The sequence below is a fragment of the Moschus berezovskii genome, chromosome 4 (assembly GCF_049115385.1).
Source record: "Moschus berezovskii isolate FMDL1 chromosome 4, NW_MosBer_1.0, whole genome shotgun sequence".
Lineage (NCBI taxonomy): Eukaryota > Metazoa > Chordata > Mammalia > Artiodactyla > Moschidae > Moschus > Moschus berezovskii.
The window spans coordinates 30,197,887-30,219,636 of NC_142463.1; positions in this window are offsets into that span (position 1 = coordinate 30,197,887).

The window sequence follows — 21,750 nt, forward strand, 5'->3', positions numbered from 1 at the left end:
GGTTGTGTGTTTGACATCTCATGAGCCAGGAGCCAAGGGGAGAGTTGGGGGGTGGGTACTGGTGGTGGTAGAACTGGGGATGGCCTCTGAGTGACTGAATCTGAGTTACTGTCCCACTGTACACCAGAATACGTGATGTTGGCCAAGTTGCTTAACTTCTTCACTGTAGACAGCAATCTTCCGTGTTTATTCTACACCCCAAATCCATGGAATGATTGGCATGCTCAAGATAGCCTTGTGGTTATCTATGTTATCAAGATATGTGGTTCTCTATGAAATGCTATTTCCCTTCTGGCCATTCTAACCTAATTTTCCAATCTCAGTTCCAGCGTTATCTGATTCATGGTGGTGTTTGATGTGTTTCCTTATAGGAAATATTTATTATTTTTCTTGGTTTTAATCTTCTTCCTTCTCTGTCTTACCAATCTTTAGATGTCAGAGTTGGCTCCCACCAGCGGAGCTGAAAAGATGAGACAAATCACTTTCCCAGTGTTCTTTGCATCTAGTTTTTGCCAGCCAGACAAAGTCACCTAGACTTTCTTTAGAAGCCAGGGAGGAACTGGGGATACTGAGGATGACTGGTTGCACAGCTACAACCTTCTTCATTTCTGTAACATATTGCAAGGGCATAGTTATAGTAAGAGCTTGCTTATTCCACTGCTAAATTCAAGACTCTGATGCTGGGAAAGGTTGGGGGCGGGAGGAGAAGGGGACAACAGAGAATGAGATGGCTGGATGGCATCACCGACTTGATGGACATGAGTTTGAGTGAACTCCGGGAGTTGGTGATGGACAGGGAGGCCTGGCATGCTGTGATTCATGGGGTCGCGGAGAGTCGGACATGAATGAGCGACTGAACTGAACTGAACCGAACTGAACTGAAATTCATGTTCCCTTTGCCTCATTCACAACCTTACTTAATCATGGATCTTGACTGTGTAACTGTTACCCTCATTGCTAGAAGGTCAAATCCTGTAGTAGATTTGGATGTGTTGAGTTGCTAGGGTCTTCCATTAACCTCACCACTACTCCTATTAGTTCATGTTGCAGGAGCACCAGTCAGCCAGGTGCTAGTGTTGATTTCTAATTCAGTGAACCACTGTTGTGTTCCCTGCTGCTGCTGCTGCTGCTAAGTCACTTCAGTCATGTCCGACTCTGTGTGACCCCATAGACGGCAGCCCACCAGGCTCCCCAATCCCTGGGATTCTAATTTTCCTTCCTTGGGAACCAAGACCTCAGAACCAGCAGAGCCCCACATATATAGGAAAGGAAACGAAATGTTTGTGAATGGGTCATTAGAGTTCATGCTGAAAGAAGCTCCTCCTACTTCTTGGTCCTCACACCCCAGTACTCTGGCTATGGGAAAATGGCATCAGACATGAACTGGAAGTTTGGAACAGTACTCCAACCCTTCAAGTGCCTGTGTCATCTAGCAAGCACCATTTGTTGTTGTTGTTCAGTAACTAAGTCATGTCTGACTCATTGTGACCCATGGACTGCAGCACACCAGGCTTCCCTGTCCTTCATTATTTCCTGGAGTTTGCGAAAACTCATGTCCATTGAGTTGATGATGCTATCCAACCATGTCATCCTCTGTCATCACTTTCTCCTCTGGCCCTCACTCTTTATCAGCATCAGGGTCTTTTCCAATGAGTCCAATGAGTTCTTCGCATCAGGTGGCCAAAGTATTGGAACTTTAGCTTCAGCCTCAGTCCTTCCAATGAATATTCAAGATTGATTTCCTTTAATATTGAATGGTTTTATCTTGCAGTTTAGCGCACTCTCAAGGATCTTCTCCAGCACCACAATTCAAAGAATCAATTCTTTGGGGCTCAGCCTTCTTCATAGTCCAACTCTCACACCCATATATGACTGCTGGAAAAACCATAGCTTTGACTATTTGGGCCTTTGTCAGCAAGGTGATGTCTCTGCTTTTAAATACACTGTCTATGTTTGTTAAAAGTGCCTTCTAATTTCATGGGTACAGTCACCATCCACAGTGATTTTGGAGCCCAAGAAAATAAAATGTCCCTTTCCACTTTTTCCCCTTCTATTTGCCATGCAGTGATGGGACTGGCTGGATGCCAGCACCATAACTCAGGCTTTAATAGGCCATTCCACACTTTCCACCATTCTGTCTGTTAGACTCTCTGCTTCTGAGTGATTAAGTTCATAATAAAACTCATGGTTCTGAGCTCGTTGTCCTCCTTCTCTCTGTAAAATGAGTTCTTTGATGAGAAGCAATGTTGTGATGGAGCCCATGATGGAGAACAGGACATTCTTGTGCTTATAGATGGAGATGTTGTCAGGCAGGGAAGTCATATTCACATACATGTTGTTATCTGCTCAAGTGAGGATGAAGCAATTCCATGTGCTCAGACCATGTGACTGAATGGTCTCCCTTGAAATAATGGCATGTCTGAGGCTCAGCGGTGGTCTCTGCTGCCACTGTGTTGAGCACATGCACAGGTTCGATAACACAGACTTCTGTGACCAGTGTTGATCTGGCCACAGGACTGCTCACCTCCATTTCTGCGACTGTGACAACCTTATTTCTGAGTCCATTGAAAAAGAGTCAGAGTGGCTGGGAAAAGAAGCTACATGTTCATCGAGTGAGATACCTTACTATCTGATTATTGAGTGTTCCTTTGTAGTAGATAACATTGCTTTTGTGAACATCTTTTTGTATCTTTTCTATGAACATTTTTTTCATGAATATTTTCTGTGAACATTTTTGTAAAGGCAGATTCTTTACCAGCTGAGCTACCAGGGACATTGTGAACATCTGCACAGACACAGATAGCCTCCAGTTGTGTGCCCATTCTGAGAGGTCCAACCCCAGGACTCCTTGACACCATTGTTTAATCTTATTCTTTTCAATAGCCCACCTACCTGGGCATCTTGATCACCTTGGGCCTCCTCAGTAAGCTCCAGGTTATTACTTGGTGTAAACTCTGCAACTTGGTGGGAGGGGTGTCTACTTTGGCTGTTCAGATGCCACTTAGTTTAGGATCTAATGAATGGAGAACCCAGAGGTGAAGAACAGATTCTCATTTTTCTCCTTACCGGTTGAGTTTCCCATCCTAGCAGCTGAGTTTTCAGAAAGAGCAGAAGGCCAAGCACAAGGAAAGCTCCAGGCAGCCCAGCAGGAGGAGAGGTGTCATTTACTTCTTGAGGAATTTGGTTCAGTCATGTCCCATTAATCTGGCTTCATCAGGAAATAAACTGTGTCACTTAAGTCAATTTTCCAATAACCCTTTCATATGCCAAATTTTTATGTAATCATTTTGGGTAGAAGTCTTTCTAAACTAGTTGCATGCTTCTCTGCCTATTTCAGTGGAGGACCCTGCCCATTTTCTAACCTTTGCTTGAGGACACCGGGGCCATTAATTTATCAGTTTATAGTTTAGGAAGAAGAAGAGGCTATTTGCCCTAGTGATGATTTACCCTACCCTTGTTGTGAGTTCTGGGTTATTCTGCCTACTGTGCTCATTTTATTGGTTTTCATTCTCACTTGCTCATGCTCTTTAGGGGCTGAATGACAAGGTAGACAAGAAAGAGCTCTGGAGTCAGATCTCAGCTTGCATTCTAGCGTTGCCATTTATGTCTCTGGGCTCCAGGGTCCTCAGATGTACTACAAGTTTTAGTACCTTGGCTCTGACCATGTATTTAGAAATCTGTATCCCTTAGTATCATTGTGAGGGTCAAGTACACAACAAAAGGGAAGGTTTGATGCTGTCAAAACACCTAACACATTTTAGCTACTTAATAATAAGCATTACTTTCTAGGGAGTGGGTTTGTTTCTTGTCCTGCAATTTTCTTACCATCTCAACTTGCTATGTCTAGAAGGTCACCTATGAGCTTCAAGGGTTATGTTGCTAATGTCTTTTTCACTCTATCTCCAGCTGCCTAGGGCCTAGCACAAAGTTGGACACAGTGTAGGGGTTGGAATGTGTTTCTTTTCATCACACAGAAGCATGCCAGCTCCTCAGGGGAAGTGAAGCTTCTCCTTATGTAAGTTCTACAACCAGTTTCGCATGTGAAGGTCTTGGGACATGTAGCAGTTCTGTAGACTTTGGTTCTTTAAGTCTCTGGAATGCAACAGTCAAGTTCTACCTCCAATGCTGTCCCCAGGTTTTTCTGTTTAAGGGGTGCAAATGTATCACTGCTCAATACTGAAAGAAAAAAGAGGAATAATTTTCTTATTAAGCTATTCACAAGCTCCCAGAACTGTAAATAAAAACCATGGAAATTTCCTGTTCTACATTCTCCCCTATCACACACACACACACACATATGCATCCTTCCCCTTAGAACCATCTTGCCCTTCACGCAATTGGTAAGTCATGAACAGCAAGTGGGAAATTAGGAGTGAGGGATATGCCATATAAATTTCTTTTTAAATTTTAAGTTCCTGGAGCCAAGACCAAAGCCACATATTGACAAGGGTAGGGCATGCCTCTGACAGCAACCTCCTGCTAGGCTTCTAGAATGCTGATTCATCTTCTTGTGCAATGAAGGCCTCTCCAGAGAGAAAGGAAGGGGAGGAAAGGGAAGCAAAGGAGAACTCTCACTTATAAACACTTAGTATGTGTCAGGCTGTATATATGTTGTTTCATTTAATGCGGACAGTCATTTTGTGTGGTAAATATTATCATCCACTTCTTTCAGACCAGGTGAACAGTTTGAGAAGCTGAGTAATTTTTCCAAGTTATGACAGCTGATATAGGAAGAGTTCTATTTGGTGGATGCTAGAATGCTAGGCTAGGCATCTGCCTTGAAATACTGTCCCAATACCCCACCCAACCCAAGGCCCCAGAAGGCTAGAAAAAGGAAATAAATATGAAAACTCTGGTGTAGGCTATTAAAATAATTTTTTTTTATAGAATCTTAAGCATGGTATACCAGAATACAGGAATGATGGTTGTCATTTTTTTCAAATATAGAGTATTTTATAATTTACAAATGTTTTGCAATCCCTCTTCTCTTTCCCTCTCTAGTCCTTTCTTGGACAGCAGCTCCATGTTGTTTCTGTCACATGAGTTCTGTGGCTTCAGTTTTATCATTAAAATGGGCATAATAACTTGTGCATTAGCTCTGGTCCCTCTGCTATATGCTCTTTTGGTACCTGCAGCTTAGTAAAGTTATAACCAAGTAACTATTAATGTTTGTGTAACTGTGTGTTTATTATCTGTTTCTTCTGTGGAGATCTCTTAGATCTTGCTTACCATTCTATCTCTAGCTTTTGTGTTATAGGGACTTTAACCACAGAACTAGGACTTGAATCTGAGTATAAGAATTTCTGCCAGGAGGTAGCAGAAACTGGAAATGATATATTTAAAACTATTAGTCAAAATTAAAAGCATCCATTGTTTGAATTCAACTGTCTGATGCTAGTGAAGGTCTGTGAACCCAGGTTGCACAGCTGATGCAAGGGCAGGCTGCCCATACCTGCACTAGTGGGTGGGGTTGGGAGGATTTGGTGCTGACTCAACAGTCCTTAATTTGGTTGGAGTGCAGGGGAGGGTAAAAAGAGTGGTGGTTGGAGTCTGGAAATCACATGAACAAGTTTTGTTTCATTGGCAGATTTCACTGGAATGCTATTTTTTTTTTCTTGTTCTTCTTCTCCATGTGACTGGTAACACTGAGAAATCCTGTTTTGAAGGAAATCACTAGTGGTCAGATGGCTCAGCCCTTGACTTTTCCCATCCAAAAAAATGGCCTGGTTAAGGTTAATAGAGATGGTGATGCCACAACTCTCTATGGAAAAGCAAAGAAAATGTCCATTGTGTGATTCAGGGGAGTCTAGGTTGATGGACTAGTTAGATTTTGCCAAGGAATCTGCCAAATTCTCTTACGATGTCTTTGTACAACATCTGTGGAATGCTCTTGACTGGTAATTTATCATCTCAACTCCAGTAGGAAATGAGGCATTTGGGGTGATTCCCTGTTGATTGATCGTCTTTCTTTTTGTGCCACAGATACTGATGTTAGAATCTCAACTTTAAGTATTCGGGGAATTGTTTTCAGGTAATATGTATTAAGCATCCAATTAGAACCAGGCACTAGGTTGTTCCCATTGTCTAATGCTCCCAGTGACACTCTCTGGTGGGCAATTGTTTGCTTCCATTTTGAAGATGAGAAAATAGAGGCTTAGAAAGTTTTTGAGCGATGTCAAGGTCAGATGTGCACCTTCCAGCATTTGACATTTATGTGGAGGACCCAAAGCTGAACGCTGGTGTCCTGGAAGAGCGAGGAAAAGGAAACGTGTCTCTTAGCAACCATGTGCTGTGCACCTGCTCAGTGTTTGACAAACTTCATCGTGTTGAAAGTTCACAGCTTACCTAGGAGAGGGCACTGCTCATGTCTCCATTTTAGAGAGGGAAACCTGAAGCCGAGCAGTGAAGGAACTTGCCCAAGAAGGAGATAGTGAATGGGGTAAGTTTGGGGCTCTGGACATGTGCTAGGAAGCTTGTCCTTCTAGTCACTGTGTACAGCTACTGCACAGCAAGTGTGCAGAAGTTTGGCTATCTGACTGGGGACCAGGGATGCTGGTGAACTTGGGAGGCTGCGGGAGGCAGGAGGGTGTGGCAGCCCCGGAACCCTGGGTATCATGACCAGTCAGTGTCTGCAAGCTTCCTTCTATTGTCCCCCCTGCTGTTTTGGAGCTTTCAGTGTTGTGTTCCTTCTCAGCTAAAAATAAGGTTTTGTTTGCACATAGGGCAAAGGGCCTGGGACCCTCCTGAGAAAATCCGCAGAGGAAACAGGACACAGAGCGGACTGCAAAGGCAGGAACGACATTCCTAGGCTCTCAGAGGCTGGAGGCACGGAGCGGGAAATGGCACTTCCCCTGTGTTTTTATGTTTAGCTGGGGTTTAATTAATAACCGGCAAACAAGTCTATAATTAACTTGATTTCCCTTTTGGCCAGCCAAGGGAATCATAATAAAGCTCCTTTTCAAGTCCATGGTATTGCTGGAAGGATGGGAGGGAAAGCAGGCTTTCTAGCTCTGCTTGCCCAATACTGAGGGCCCTGACTTGCATTCCTGGCTCCCTTCTCCTGCAAATTGTATTATCTGTACCAGATGTTGCATTACAAGAAGAATTACTATACTTCAGGGCTCAAATTATATGTGTCTGATTTACTGCCCTGCCTCAGTTTCAAATGCTACCTTGCAGAACGCTGATAAATGATAGCTGATTATTTTGCAGAGTGCCAAGCCTGATGAAGATACCAAGAGCAGGAAGGGGTTAACTGATTCCAGGCTGGGACCACTTGGCTGGCCATTTGCATTCTCCTTCTGAACGGTTTAATTCTCCCCGTACCCACTGCACTGAACAAGTACCATTTTGGTTGTTTTTATTTTTCATCTTCAAAATGATATGCTCAAGATTCTTGGTTCCTGAGATACTGAGATACTGTCCAATATAAAGTACCACCATTTAAGTGTGGCTTTTAAGATCTACCTCCAGCTTCCCTTCCAAGTCTCCCATATTCCTCTGCCCATGTGCTTTGCCCCAAAGTCCTGAATAATCTGGTGCCCATTGGCCTCATCAGCCTCATTTCTTGCCTCACTGCTCAACAGGAATGTTGCAAGTTCTTCTCCCCTCCATCCTTCATTTGGGCAGTCTGTCTGTCTTGTCTCAGCACAAATGTCACTGTATGACCCCAATATTTATTAGATAGCCCTTTCAATTCAGTCTCATGGTAACATGTACACTTCCCTTCAACCTCAGATATGCAGATGATACCACTCTAATGGCAGAAAGCAAAGAGGAACCAAAGAGTCTCTTGATGAGATTAAGAGAGGAGAGAGAAAAAGTTGGCTTAAAACTTAATATTAAAAAAAATAAAACAAGATCATGGCATCTGGTCCCATCACTTTATGGCAAGTAGATGGGGAAAAGATGGGAGCAGTGACAGATTTTCTCTTCTTGGGCTCTTAAATCACTATGGATGATGACTGTGGCCATGAAATTAGAAGATGATTGCTTCTTGGAAGGAAAGCTATGACAAACATATACAGTGGATTATAAAGCAAAGACATCACTTCGCCAACAAAAGTCTATGTAGTCAAAGCTATGGTCTTTCCATTAGTCATGTTCAGATGTGAAAGTTGAGCCATAAAGAAGGCAGGGTGCGGAACAATTGGTACTGTTGATCTGTGGTCCTAGAGAAGACTCTTGAAAGTCCCTTGGACAGCAAGAAGATCAAACCAGTTACTTCTAAAGGAAACCAACCCTGAATATTCATTGGAAGGACTGATGCTGAAGCTGAAGCTCCAATACTTTGGCCATCTAATGATGAGAACCAATTCATTAGAAAGACCCTGATGCTTGGAAAGATTGAAGACAGAAGTGGAAGAGGGCGAGAGAGGATGAGATAGTTGGAAGTAATCACTGATTCAATGGACATGAACTTGGGCAAACTCTGGAAGAGAGTGGGGGACAGGAGGCCTGGCGTGCTGCAGTCCATGGGGTCGCAAAGAGTCGGACACAACTTAGAGACTGAACAACAACACAACTTTCCATAATGCGTACTCATTTATCTGTTTGTGTGATTATTTACCTATTTCCTCTACTGTATGATGAGCTCCATAAGGCCAGGAACTGAACCTGTTTACCACTGTAATTCCAGAGCTTAATACAGAGTGAGGCACCAATGCACAACATTTTTTAATTGAGCGAATGTCTAGGGGAATAGTCAAGCTGCCTGCCTGCCCCATCCCTTACCTGCTCCTCATCCTCTTTGATTATTTCTCCTTCCAAATTAATGTCCTCACCTATTTCTGAAACCACCTTGCCCTTCATGAAAGCTCTCTTACGAGGTTTATGAACTTGGGCAAGTTTCTTGACTGGGGGTAACAATAGACCTGCCTTAATCTGGTAGTTGTGCAGATTAAATGAGTCAGCGTATGGAGACACTCTGAAGTGTTCCTGACTCATGGAAGATGTGTAAAATGGTTAAAGCACACACTTAAAAAAAGTGTTTTCTTGGTGAATATGCATTCCTCTAATGTGACTTTAATTTAGGCCTTTGCTCTGGCTTGGCTTCTTCCAGCCACACCCTTTGGCTTTGATTCTGCCATTCTCAGCATTCCTGGCCTCAGAGACGGCACAGGTCAACCAAAAGAGCAGCTGACCCAGACTTGGGAAGGCTACTCAAAGGAGTGGTTGCCTGAACTGGATGTTAGAAATGGAGAAGACTTTGCCAGGTGCTGAATCAGGACAGAATGTTCCACGCAGAAGGAACAGCACGAAGAAGGCCCAGAGGAGCTGGAGGACAAGATGTTTTGGGACCACGGCTCACATCAGGGCCTAGTGTGGATGGGGTAGAGAATGCACACGGGTGTAGGTGCAGAGGAGCCTGGGCCTTAGGTGACTTCACATGTCATGCTAAGGAGTTTTGATAGTGTCCTGTAGTTTAGGGACAGCAATTGACATCTTTGGCAGAAGAGGATGCCATGGTCATCTCCAGAGGCCATAAAAGGGAAACCTGGGGCCACAGCAGGGGTCATGGTCCCGTTAGATAGGAAGGGGAGCCGTGAGTGCTTCAGCTGCATTCAGTCCTGCTCAGTGCCTACAGAGATGGCTCCAGGTTCCAGGAGCATTTACCTGGGAACCACATGGACTCCTGGGAGTCACCAACCTTTTAAAACCAAGGTTTTAAAGATGTACCAGCTCCCCAGGCATGGATGAAGCTTCCTTCTCTTCATTTCAATTCAGCTCTAATAGGTCCCAGGGGGCGTCGCAGATTTGTGAGTGAGCAAGCAGCTGGAGAGGAAAGAGGTAGCTTTTGTGGAGGTTTATCAAGTTCATCAGGTTCTGTAAGGAAGCTTTCACATGCCTGGAATGAATGATTTCTTTCAATGTTCCCCAAAACCATGAGATGTAGGTATTGTGAACCCAGTGATTATGGATGAGAAATCTTAGGCCTAGAGAAGCTTTGAAAATTTGTTCAGCTAGTACCTGAGAGTGTTAGACTGTTTACACCCAAACTGTTGTCATTTCTACTTTACCTGGCTGTCTGCTTCACACAGCACCCACCGGAGAGTGATCCTTTGGTACATGTGCTATTGCTCTGCTAGATTCTGAGCCTGTTCAGCATCTACCATTCGGCATTTCACACATTAGGTTCTCAGTCTGCGTTTACTGATTGGCCCAGTGTCCTCTAAACCTACAATGACTCCATCAGTCACTAGAGGGCGTGATGGATACGCAATGTGGAGTGAAATTAAGAGTTGCTGCTGCTGCTGCTAAGTCACTTCAGTCGTGTCCGACTCTGTGTGACCCCATAGACGGAAGCCCACCAGGCTCCCCCGTCCCTGGGATTCTCCAGGCAAGAACACTGGAGTGGGTTGCCATTTCCTTCTCCAATGTGTGAAAGTGAAAAGTGAAAGTGAAGTCGCTCAGTCGTGTCCGACCCTTAGCGACCCCACGGACTCCAGCCTACCAGGCTCCTCCATCCATGGGATTTTCCAGGCAAGAGTACTGGAGTGGCTTGCCATTGCCTTCTCCGGAAATTAAGAGTTACAGATGATTTAATTACTCAACTCTCCTCTCTTCCAACCATCCTTCATTCTATATGTGGATTATTAACTTGTTCACAAAAAATTTGTGAAATGTCTGACATGTACTATGTGCTAGGTTTGGGACTCTGTGGTTAAAGCATTCAGATTTCTCATTGTTTTTGGTAACTACAGAGGAAAGACACCACAGGTTTAAATCATAAGAACACATAGAGAGCTCTTCACGCAATCCTGGAGTAAAAGAGGATGTCTCTGAAAAGGTGATATCTGAGCTGGATTTCAAAATGAGTTGAAATTTGCCAAGTGTAGAAGGGAGAGAGAAAGATAGTTTAGGGAAGAGCCAGCAGAAGCAAAGGCCCAGAAAAAGAGAAGTAACATGGTCCAGAGACTATAAACGGATTGAGATGGAGAGATGTAACGGAAGCCTGAAATGTGGGCATATCCTTGAATGTCAGGATGAGGACTGTAGACTAGCCCTGAGGTCTTCAGCAGAGGCCATGAAATATTTCAGATGAGTTGACGGTGAGAGAGAGAAGAGATTCTTTTCATGGTCTGTTTTGTCTTTTAGAAAGATCACTTTGGTTGCAAAGTAGAAAATAAAAAACTGGGGATAAGAGGAGCTTGAAGACTGTATTCATCCAGGCAAGAGATGATGGTGGTCTGAATTAAGGCAGCAGATATGAGAATGAAATTAGATGAAATTTAGGATTTAAACAAATGTTAAGGAAGTGGAATTGATACATCTTGTTGACTAGTTAGAGATGAGGGAGGCAAAGGGGATTCCCAGTTTTCTGGTTTGAGTGACTGATGGTGGATGGAGGTGACATTCACTGGGGCAGAGAACATGGAAGCGAGAAGCAGAGTTTGGAGGAAGTTGGCAAAAGAAATTTAAAACATGTTGAGTGTGAACTGCCTCTGGCACATCTGGGTGAAGAAGTCCAGCAGGCATCTCCATGCAGAGCTTTGGTGCTTAGAGAAGGCTCAGGGATGAAGAGACAGACTTTTGGAGGCACAAGAATATGGATGGTATTTGAAGACATGGATTTGAATGACTTCAAGCAGGATTAGTGTTTGAAAAAAGAAGAACTGATAGTTGGAGCGGGAACCTTGAGGAGCCTCAACAGTTAAGGATCTAGATCTGAAAGGGTGTGGGAAAATTTCTTCAAGAATTACATCGTTGAATCCTGTGGGGGCAAACCTTTAGGAAGATTTGGTTAACAGTGGTAAGAGCTGCAGAGGTCAGGAAAAAGGACTAAGAGGTAACTACTGGTTTAGCAAGTAATATGGAAAGAGCAGTTTCTAGGAAATAGTGAGTGTCGAAACCAAGATTCAGTGGCTTGAGAAGTGATTCAGAGGTGAAGAAGTGAAGGCTGTGAATGAAGATGCTCTTAAGGGAATCTTGGGTATGAAGGAAAGGAAAGGAGTTAGAAGAAACTCTCTAGGATACAGAATCAAGTGGGGGTGGTTAAGTGTGATAGAGAGTCTTGACCACACTAATGAAATCACAGTGAGACAAGGGAAAGAGGCTGAAGACAGAAGATGGAGAGTGGGTACAGATCGATTTGTGGGCGGCAGGTAGACTGCAGGGGGTGCAAGTGACATTTGCCTAGGGGAGGCATTGCTATCCATGGAGAATACAATAAGAGACTGTAAACTGGAATAAGAGGAGAGGATTCCCTCAGCCACACCTGTCTGAAGCTGAAAATTAATCTTGCGAGTCTGTTGCAAGTCTTTATAGTCATTTTGTCTATCCATCTGTCCATTCATCAGGTTTCCAATCACCTCCACGCTGGAATCTACCCATTTACTGATCTGTCTGAGACACATCCAACTTGGCTGAGCCAATTTCCATCCCTATGTGTGAGATCAGTCATTCTGAGTTTAATCAGTCATTCTGAGTTTATTATTTTTGTTCTCTTTATAAAGCCCCCAGATAAAGATCATTTCCAGGTATTGTTAGGGATTGAATAAATGAATCAATAAATGAATATACACATGAATACTCACTCCAGATCTCTTTTGTCCAACCGTTTGACATGTATTTATTAAGCAACAGTTATGTGCAAGGCACTGTGCAGCTGATAGGGCCATAATAATGAGCTAAATGGTGCTTACAGAGCTTACTGCCTGGTTAGAGATACAGATCAGATAACAGGTGCCTGCACTGCATGATGCATTTTTGGGGAAGAGGCATAATCTATACACAGGAGGCTGGAGATGGCTTCCTGGAGTGGGTGACTAATAGAAACTGAGCTCTCCAGGTTAACCCATGTTGACGACTCTAGTCTGTTGTTTTATGAATAGAAACCCAGGGTATTTCTATCAAAATCTGCCATACATGAAATATGAATGAACAAGTGAATGAATGAATAAGTGTGTCTTCCGTCCTATTAACAATATTTATAGTCATCAATTAAAAGACGCTTACTCCTTGGAAGGAAAGTTATGACCAACCTTGATAGCATATTAAAAAGCAGAGACATTACTTTGCCAACCAAGGTCCGTCTAGTCAAGGCTATGGTTTTTCCCGTGGTCATGTATGGATGTGAGAGTTGGACTGTGAAGAAGGCTGATCGCCGAAGAATTGATGCTTTTGAACTGTGGTGTTGGAGAAGACTCTTGAGAGTCCCTTGGACTGCAAGGAGATCCAACCAGTCCATTCTAAAGGAGATCAATCCTGGATGTTCATTGGAAGGACTTATGCTAAAGCTGAAACTCCAATACTTTGGCCACCTCATGCGACGAGTTGACTCACTGGAAAAGACTCTGATGCTGGGAAAGGTTGGGGGCGGGAGGAGAAGGGGACGACGGAGAATGAGATGGCTGGATGGCATCACCGACTCTGTGGACATGAGTTTGAGTGAACTCTGGGAGTTGGTGATAGACAGGGAGGCCTGGCGTGCTATGATTCATGGGGTCGCGGAGAGTTGGACACGATTGAGCGACTGAACTGAACTGAACTGAACTGACTGATCTTTGAACATTAGCTTCCCAGAAAGCATTAGCCTCCAGTAACCAGTGGCCTGGTGTCAGGGGATTTTGTAAATAATGAAATGTTCTAATTCCATCCTGTTCTTTCCTAACATGAGTACTTTTCTGGAGAAGAACTGTATGTGTTTTATATGACTGTAGTAAGTATTTAAGGCAAGGCACTTGAACTTAGGACATGGCGGGACCTATTTTCAGTTGAAGTCAGCTTCTCCTCTGGGCTGCAGGTCATTTAATTGACTCATGTGAGCCCTGTGAACATGACTGTCAGTGGAGGGTGGTTTTGCTCAGAAATTGTGGAAATGACTCGGAGAGATGGACAGTTTCAGCTACTCCACCCCAGTCTTTTGGCCACACCACCCAGAAACCAATCTCCAGCAGAGACTAGTCTTCTCCTTTTGCAAATCTCCAGAGGAAAAAGAATCTACAGTTTTAACACACCTCCATCATAGTAATTAGAAATGATAAAATCAGGACATGCTTTGGGTTAGGGACAAGGTTGATAGATGTCTTGAGGATCTATAAGCGAAACTTTGCTAATAACAGTGACTCCTGTTAGGAGTCAGGCTATCTATGTCCCCATCTAAGGAAGTGAAGACAAGACAGGGGGCAGTGCTGAATAGGGCATAGAGAAGGACTCAGCCAGGGTCATGTCCCCAGCTTGGCCACCAGGGCCCAGGAGCTGCAGGGGACATTTTGAAATGCTCTAGTAAGACCCTATCATTCATCACAGGCTGAAAGGGGGAATTCTTTTTTTACTTAACACAGAGAAAAATACTCTAAACAAACAAGAGTTATAAACCAATCAACAAAGGTCTTCTAAAGACTTACTGGGTGCTGTTTGTCAGGGGTAATACAAAATAATTATAAAGCTAGGGAAAAAATCTATTACACAGAAGAATCTGAAGAATAATACTATCTTTAGAAAGTTAAATACTGAATTGAATGGTTCAAAATCAGGGACTACCAAAATTCAGAGAAGGTGAGGGTTGCTGTGGGGTCAGATGCTCATGTGAAGTGAAGTTGCTCAGTCGTGTCCGACTCTTTGCAACCTCATGGACTATAGCGTACCAGGCTCCTCTGTCCATGGGGTTTTCTAGGCAAGAGTACTGGAGTGGGTTGCCATTTCCTTCTCCAGGGGATCTTCCCGACCCAGGGATCGAACCCAGGTCTCCCACATTGCAGGCAGACGCTTTATCATCTGAGCCACCAGGGAAGCCCATGAAAGGCTGTTAAAAAAAATGAAATCTTGCCATGTGCTGTCATAGTGTGTGACATACTTGACATAATACTTGACTTGCCTCCCGGTGCTTACCAGGTCATCTACTTGCCCATGTCGGTGAGTTCCAAGAAGTATTGATACAATGTGGTGTTTGGAAGACATTGAGCAAATAACTAACTTTTCAGGCTTACTTCCCTGGGGATAATAACATATCTCTTTCTCTATCTACTTACCTATCCAGCCATAAAATTATTAATATTATTATGATCTTTTCTATTTGCTCCCTGATCCATTTTTGACTCTCTTTGCTTTGCTCTGGAATCCCAAGATTGACCCTTGTGAACTGCATCACATGGAATAACTCCCTTGAGGACCATCTTGGCTCATGGGAGGCCCTGGCAGGAGGTGGAGCCGTGGGAAGAGAGAGGTGCTGGGTATTACTTCGCTACCCCAGTGCCGGGCTTCCCTGGTGGCTCAGAGGTTAAAGCGTCTGCCTCCAATGCGGGAGACCCGGGTTCGATCCCTGGGTCGGGAAGATCCCCTGGAGAAGGAAACGGTAACCCACTCCAGTATTCTTGCCTGGAGAGTCCCATGGACGGAGAAGCCTGGTAGGCTACAGTCCACGGGGTCGCAAAGAGTTGGACACGACTGAGCGACGGAACCGGACGGATCGGAACCCCAGTGCCATGTTCCTGGCAGCATTTTGTGGTTGATGTCCTGCTGGTTTTCATAGCTTTGCTGACACAGTCTTGGCCCCATCCTGTCCCTCCAGCCCTTGGGGTGCTAAAAGCTCACTGCTGTTGCCAGTGTTTGGTGCTCCAGGATGCTCATCTGTTGCCTTATCTCTGTCCCTTTTCTTTCCAACAGTCCTTTCACAAAACCTTTTTGTTTTTGTTTTGGACCATCTGTGGTGAACTTGGTTTCCCCGATGGATACCATTCTCTAACAGGGCTGTTGTGTGTGGCTGGAAGAGGTCACTTGAGTTTTATTCCTTTTTTCCTGCTGCAGCCAGACTGGCCAAGAGCCTGTGTTCAGCTTAGACAGAAGCCCTCTTACCCCTCCACTGTGAGTGGTTGCTCCTGCCTGATGGCTGGTTAGTGCAGGGGTCTCAGACATGCTGATAGTCCTGGCCTCTGTGGTAGAGGAATGTTCTCCAGGCTACCCTAGCTAGTAGAGGTTTGCCCCCCTTTTGCTAGAGGTTTTCCACCACATCCCCAGCTTCGGTTCTGATCTTGTTACTACCTGGCTCCTTAGGGGTTTATCAAGGCCAAAGAGTGATGTGAACATGTATTCTTTTTCCTCTTTGGACCATACCTTAGTCTGCTAGAGCAGCCATAATTGGATGCCACAGACTGGGTGGCTTAAACAACAGAAATTTATTTCTCATGGTTCTGGATGCTGGAAGCCTAAGATCAGGTAACAATAGGTTCGGTTTCTCCTATGGCTTCTGTCCTTGGCTCTCAGATGCCTGACTTCTTGCTATGTCTTGATATGGTCTTTTCTCTGTTGCATGCCCTACTGGTGTCTCTTCCTCTTATAAGGGCCCCTAATCTAGGGCTTCCCTGGTGGCTCAGAGGTTAAAGCGTCTGCCTCCAATGCGGGAGACCTGGGTTCAATCCCTGGGTCGGGAAGATCCCCTGGAGAAGGAAACGGTAACCCACTCCAGTATTCTTGCCTGGAGAATCCCATGGATGGAGAAGCCTGGTAGGCTACAGTCCACGGGGTCGCATAGAGTCGGACACGACTGAGCGACGGAACGGAATGGAATCTACTTGGATTAAGGCCCCACCCTTATAGCCTTGTTGTTGTTGTTCAGTTGCAAAGTCATGTTTGACTCTTTTTGACCCCATGGACTGCAGCACACCAGGCTTCCCTGGCCTTCACTATCTCCCGCAGTTTGCTAAGATTTGTGTTCACTGAGTTGGTGATGCCATCTAACAATCTCCTCCTCTGCCACCCTCTTCACCTTTTACTTTCAATCTTCCCCAACATCAGGGTCTTTTCCAATGAGTCGGTTCTTTGCATCAGGCAGTCAAAGTATTGGAGTTTCAGCTTCAGCATCAGTCCTTCCAATGAATATTCAGGGTTGATTGCCTTATTTAACCTTTTTTTTTAATCTTTATTTTTATTGGAGGCTAATTATTTTACAATATTATATTGGTTGGTTTTGCCATACATTGACATGAATCCACCCGGGTGTACATGAGATCCCCCTCCTGAACCCCCCTCCCACCTCCCTCTTCCCCTTATCCTCCCTCTGGGTCATCCCCACATACCAGCCCCGAGCATCCTGTAACATGCATCGACCCTGAACTGGCAATTCGTTTCACATATGATAATATACATGTTTCAATGCCATTCTCCCAAACCATCCCATCCTCACCCTCTCCCACAGAGTCCCAAAGACTGTTCTATACATCTGTGTCTCTTTTGCTGTCTCATATACAGGGTTATCATTTGCATCTTTCTAAATTCCATATATATGCATTAGTATATTGTATTCGGAGAAGGCAATGGCAAGCCACTCCAGTACTCTTGCCTGGAGAATCCCATGGATGGAGGAGTCTGATGGGCTGCAGTCCATGGGGTCACTAGGAGTCAGACACGACTGAGCGACTTCACTTTCACACATTGGAGAAGGAAATGGCAACCCACTCCAGTGTTCTTGCCTGGAGAATCCCAGGGACGGGGCAGCCTGGTGGGCTTCCGTCTATGGGGTCACACAGAGTCGGACACGACTGAAGTGACTTAGCAGCAGCATATTGTATTGGTGTTTTTCTTTCTGGCTTACTTCACTCTGTATAATAGGCTCTAGTTTCATCCACCTCATTAGAACTGGTTCAAATGCATTCTTTTTTAATGGCTGAGTAATACTCCATTGTGTATATGTACCACAGCTTTCTTATCCATTCGTCTGCAGATGGACATCTAGGTTGCTTCCATGTCCTGGCTATTATAAACAGTGCTGCAATGAACATTGGAGTACATGTGTCTCTTTCAATTCTGGTTTCCTCGGTGTGTATGCCCAGGAGTGCGATTGCTGGATCATATGGCAGTTCTATTTCCAGTTTTTTAAGGAATCTCCACACTGTTCTCCATAGTGGCTGTACTAGTTTGCATTCCCACCAACAGTGTAAGTGGGTTCCCTTCTCTCCACACCCTCTCCAGCATTTATTTTATGTAGACTTTTGGATAGCAGCCATTCTGACTGGTGTGAAATGGTATCTCATTGTGGTTTTGATTTGCATTTCTCTGTTTATGAGGGATGTTGAGCATTTTTTCATGTGTTGTTAGCTATCTTTATGTCTTCTTTGGAGAAATGTCTGTTTAGTTCTTTGGTCCATTTTTTGATTGGGTCCTTTATTTTTCTGGAATTGAGCTGCAGGAGATGCTTGTAAATTTTGGAGATTAATCGTTTATTAGTTGATTCATTTGTTATTATTTTCTCCCATTCTGAAGGCTGTCTTTTCACGTTGCTTATAGTTTCCTTTGCTGTGCAGAAGCTTTTGATTTTAATTAGGTCCCATTTGTTTATTTTTGCTTTTATTTCCAATATTCTGGGAGGTGGGTCTTGGAGGATCCTGCTGTGATTTCTGTCAGAGAGTGTTTTGCCTACGTTCTCCTCTAGGAGTTTTATAGTTTCTGGTCTTACATTTAGTTCTCTAATCCATTTTGAGTTTATTTTGGTGTATGGTGTTAGGAAGTGTTCTAGTTTCATTCTTTTACAAGTGGCTGACCAGTTTTGCCAGTACCACTTGTTAAAGAGACTGTCTTTTCTCCATTTTATATTCTTGCCTTCTTTGGCAAAGATAAGGTGTCCATAAGGTGCGTGGATTGATCTCTGGGCGTTCTATTTTGTTCCATTGATCTATATTTCTGTCTTTATGCCAGTACCATACTGTCTTGATGACTGTGGCTTTGTAGGAGAGCCTGAAGTCCAGTAGGTTGATTCCCTCAGTTCCACTTTTCTTCCTCAAGATTGTTTTGGCTATTTGAGGTTTTTTGTATTTCCATACAAATTGTGAGATTATTTGTTCTAGTTCTGTGAAAAATATCGTTGGTAGCTTGATAGGGATTGCATTGAATGTATAAATTACTTTGGGTAGTATACTCATTTTTACAATATTTATTCTTCCAATCCACGAACACAGTATATTTCTCCATCTATTAGTGTCCTCTTTGATTACTTTCACTAGTGTTTTATAGTTTTCTACGTACAAGTCTTTTGTTTCCTTAGGTAGATATATTCCTAAGTATTTAATTCTTTTCGTTGCAACAGTGAATGGAATAGTTTCCTTAATTTCTCTATTTTCTCATTATTAGTGTATAGGAATGCAAGGGATATCTGTGTGTTGATTTTATATCCTGCAACTTTACTGTATTCATTGATTAGTTCTAGTAGTTTTCTGGTAGAGTCTTTAGGATTTTCTGTGTAGAGGATCATGTCATCAGCGAACAGTGAAAGTTTTACTTCTTCTTTTCCAATTTGTATTCCTTTTATGTCTTTTTCTGCTCTGATTGCTGTAGCCAAAACTTCCAGAACTATGTTGAATAGTAGTGGTGAGAGTGGGCACCCTTGTCTTGTTCCTGACTTTAGGGGAAATGCTTTCAGTTTTTCACCATTGAGGATAATGTTTGCTGTGGGTTTGTCATATATAGCCTTTATTATGTTGAGATATGTCCCTTCTATTCCCACTTTCTGGAGGGTTTTTATCATAAATGGATGTTGAATTTTGTCGAAGGCTTTCTCTGCATCTATTGAGATAATCATATGATTTTTATTTTTCAGGTTGTTAATGTGGTGTATTACGTTGATTGATTTGCGGATATTGAAGAATCCTTGCATTCCTGGGACGAAGCCCACTTGGTCATGATGTATGATCTTCTTAATGTGTTGTTGGATTCTGATTGGTAGAATTTTGTTAAGGATTTTTGCGTCTATGTTCATCAGTGATATTGGCCTGTAGTTTTCCTTTTTTTTTTGGATCTTTCCCAGGTTTTGGGATTAGTGTGATGGTGGCCTCATAGAATGAGTTTGGAAGTTTCCCTTCCTCAGCAATTTTCTGGAAGAGTTTGCGTAGAATAGGTGTTAGCTCTTCTCTAAATTTTTGGTAGAATTCAGCTGTGAAGCCGTCTGGACCTGGGCTTTCGTTTGCTGGAAGATTTCTGATTACAGCCTCTAGTTCCGTGCTTGTGATGGGTCTATTCAGATTTTCTATTTCTTCCTGGTTCAGTTTTGGAAAGTTGTACTTTTCTAGGAATTTGTCCATTTCTTCCATATTATTCATTTTATTGCCATATAATTGCTGATAGTATTCTCTAATAATCCTTTGTATTTCTGTGTGGTCGGTGTGATCTCTCCATTTTCATTTCTAATTTTATTGATTTGGTTCTTCTCCCTTTGTTTCTTGATGAGTCTGGCTAGTGGTTTGTCAATTTTATTTACCTTCTCAAAGAACCAGCTTTTGGCTTTGTTGATTTTTGCTATGGTCTCTTTTGATTCTTTTGCATTTTTCTCTGCCCTAATTTTTATGATTTCTTTCCTTCTACTAACCCTGGGGTTCTTCATTTCTTCCTTTTCTAGTTGCTTTAGATGTAGAGTTAGGTTATTTAGTTGACTTTTTTCTTGTTTCTTGAGGTGTGCCTGTATTGCTATGAACTTCCCCCTTAGCACTGCTTTTACAGTGTTCCAGAGGTTTTGGGTTGTTGTGTTTTCATTTTCATTCATTTCTATGCATATTTTGATTTCTCTTTTGATTTCTTCAATTATTTGTTCATTATTCAGCAGCGTGTTGTTCAGCCTCCATATGTTGGAATTTTTAATGGTTTTTCTCCCGTAATTGAGATCTAATCTTACTGCATTGTGGTCAGAAAAGATGCTTGGAGTGATTTCAATTTCTTTGAATTTACCAAGGCTAGATTTATGGCCCAGGATGTGATCTATCCTGGAAAAGGTTCCATGTGCGCTTGAGAAGAAGGTGAAATTCATTGTTTTGGGGTGAAATGTCCTATAGATATCTATTAGGTCTAACTGGTCTATTGTATCATTTAAAGTTTGTGTTTCCTTGTTAATTTTCTGTTTAGTTGATCTATCCATAGATGTAAGTGGGGTATTAAAATCTCCCACTATTATTGCATTGTTGTTAATTTCCCCTTTCATACTTGTTAGTAATTGTCTTACATATTGCGGTGCTCCTATGTTGGGTGCATAAATATTTATAATTGTTGTATCTTCTTCTTGGATTGATCCTTTGATCATTACGTAGTTTCCTACTTTGTCTCTTTTCACAGCCTTTGTTTTAAAGTCTATTTTATCTGATATGAGTATTGCTACTCCTGCTTTCTTTTGGTCTCTCTTTGCATGGAATATCTTTTTCCAGCCCTTCACTTTCAGTCTGTATGTGTCCCTCGTTTTGAAGTGGGTCTCTTGTAGACAGCATATATGGGGTTCTTGTTTTTGTATCCATTCAACCAGCCTTTGTCTTTTGTCTGGGGCATTCAACCCATTTACGTTTAAGGTAATTATTGATAAGTATGATCCCGTTGCCATTTTCTTTATTGCTTTGGGTTCGAGTTTATACACCCTTTCTGTGTTTCCTGTCTAGAGAAGATCCTTTAGCATTTGTTGGAGAGCTGGTTTGGTGATGCTGAATTCTCTCAGCTTTTGCTTGTCTGTAAAGCTTTTGATTTCTCCTTCATATTGGAATGAGATCCTTGCTGGGTATAGTAATCTGGGCTGTAGGTTATTTTCTTTCATCACTTTAAGTATGTCTTGCCATTCCCTCCTGGCCTGAAGAGTTTCTGTTGAAAGATCAGCTGTTATCGTTATGGGAATCCCCTTGTGTGTTATTTGCTGCCTCTCCCTTGCTGCTTTTAATATTTGTTTTTTGTGTTTGATCTTTGTTAACTTGATTAATATGTGTCTTGGAGTATTTTGCCTTGGGTTTATCCTGTTGGGGAATCTCTGGGTTTCTTGGACTTGGGTGATTATTTCTTTCCCATTTTAGGGAA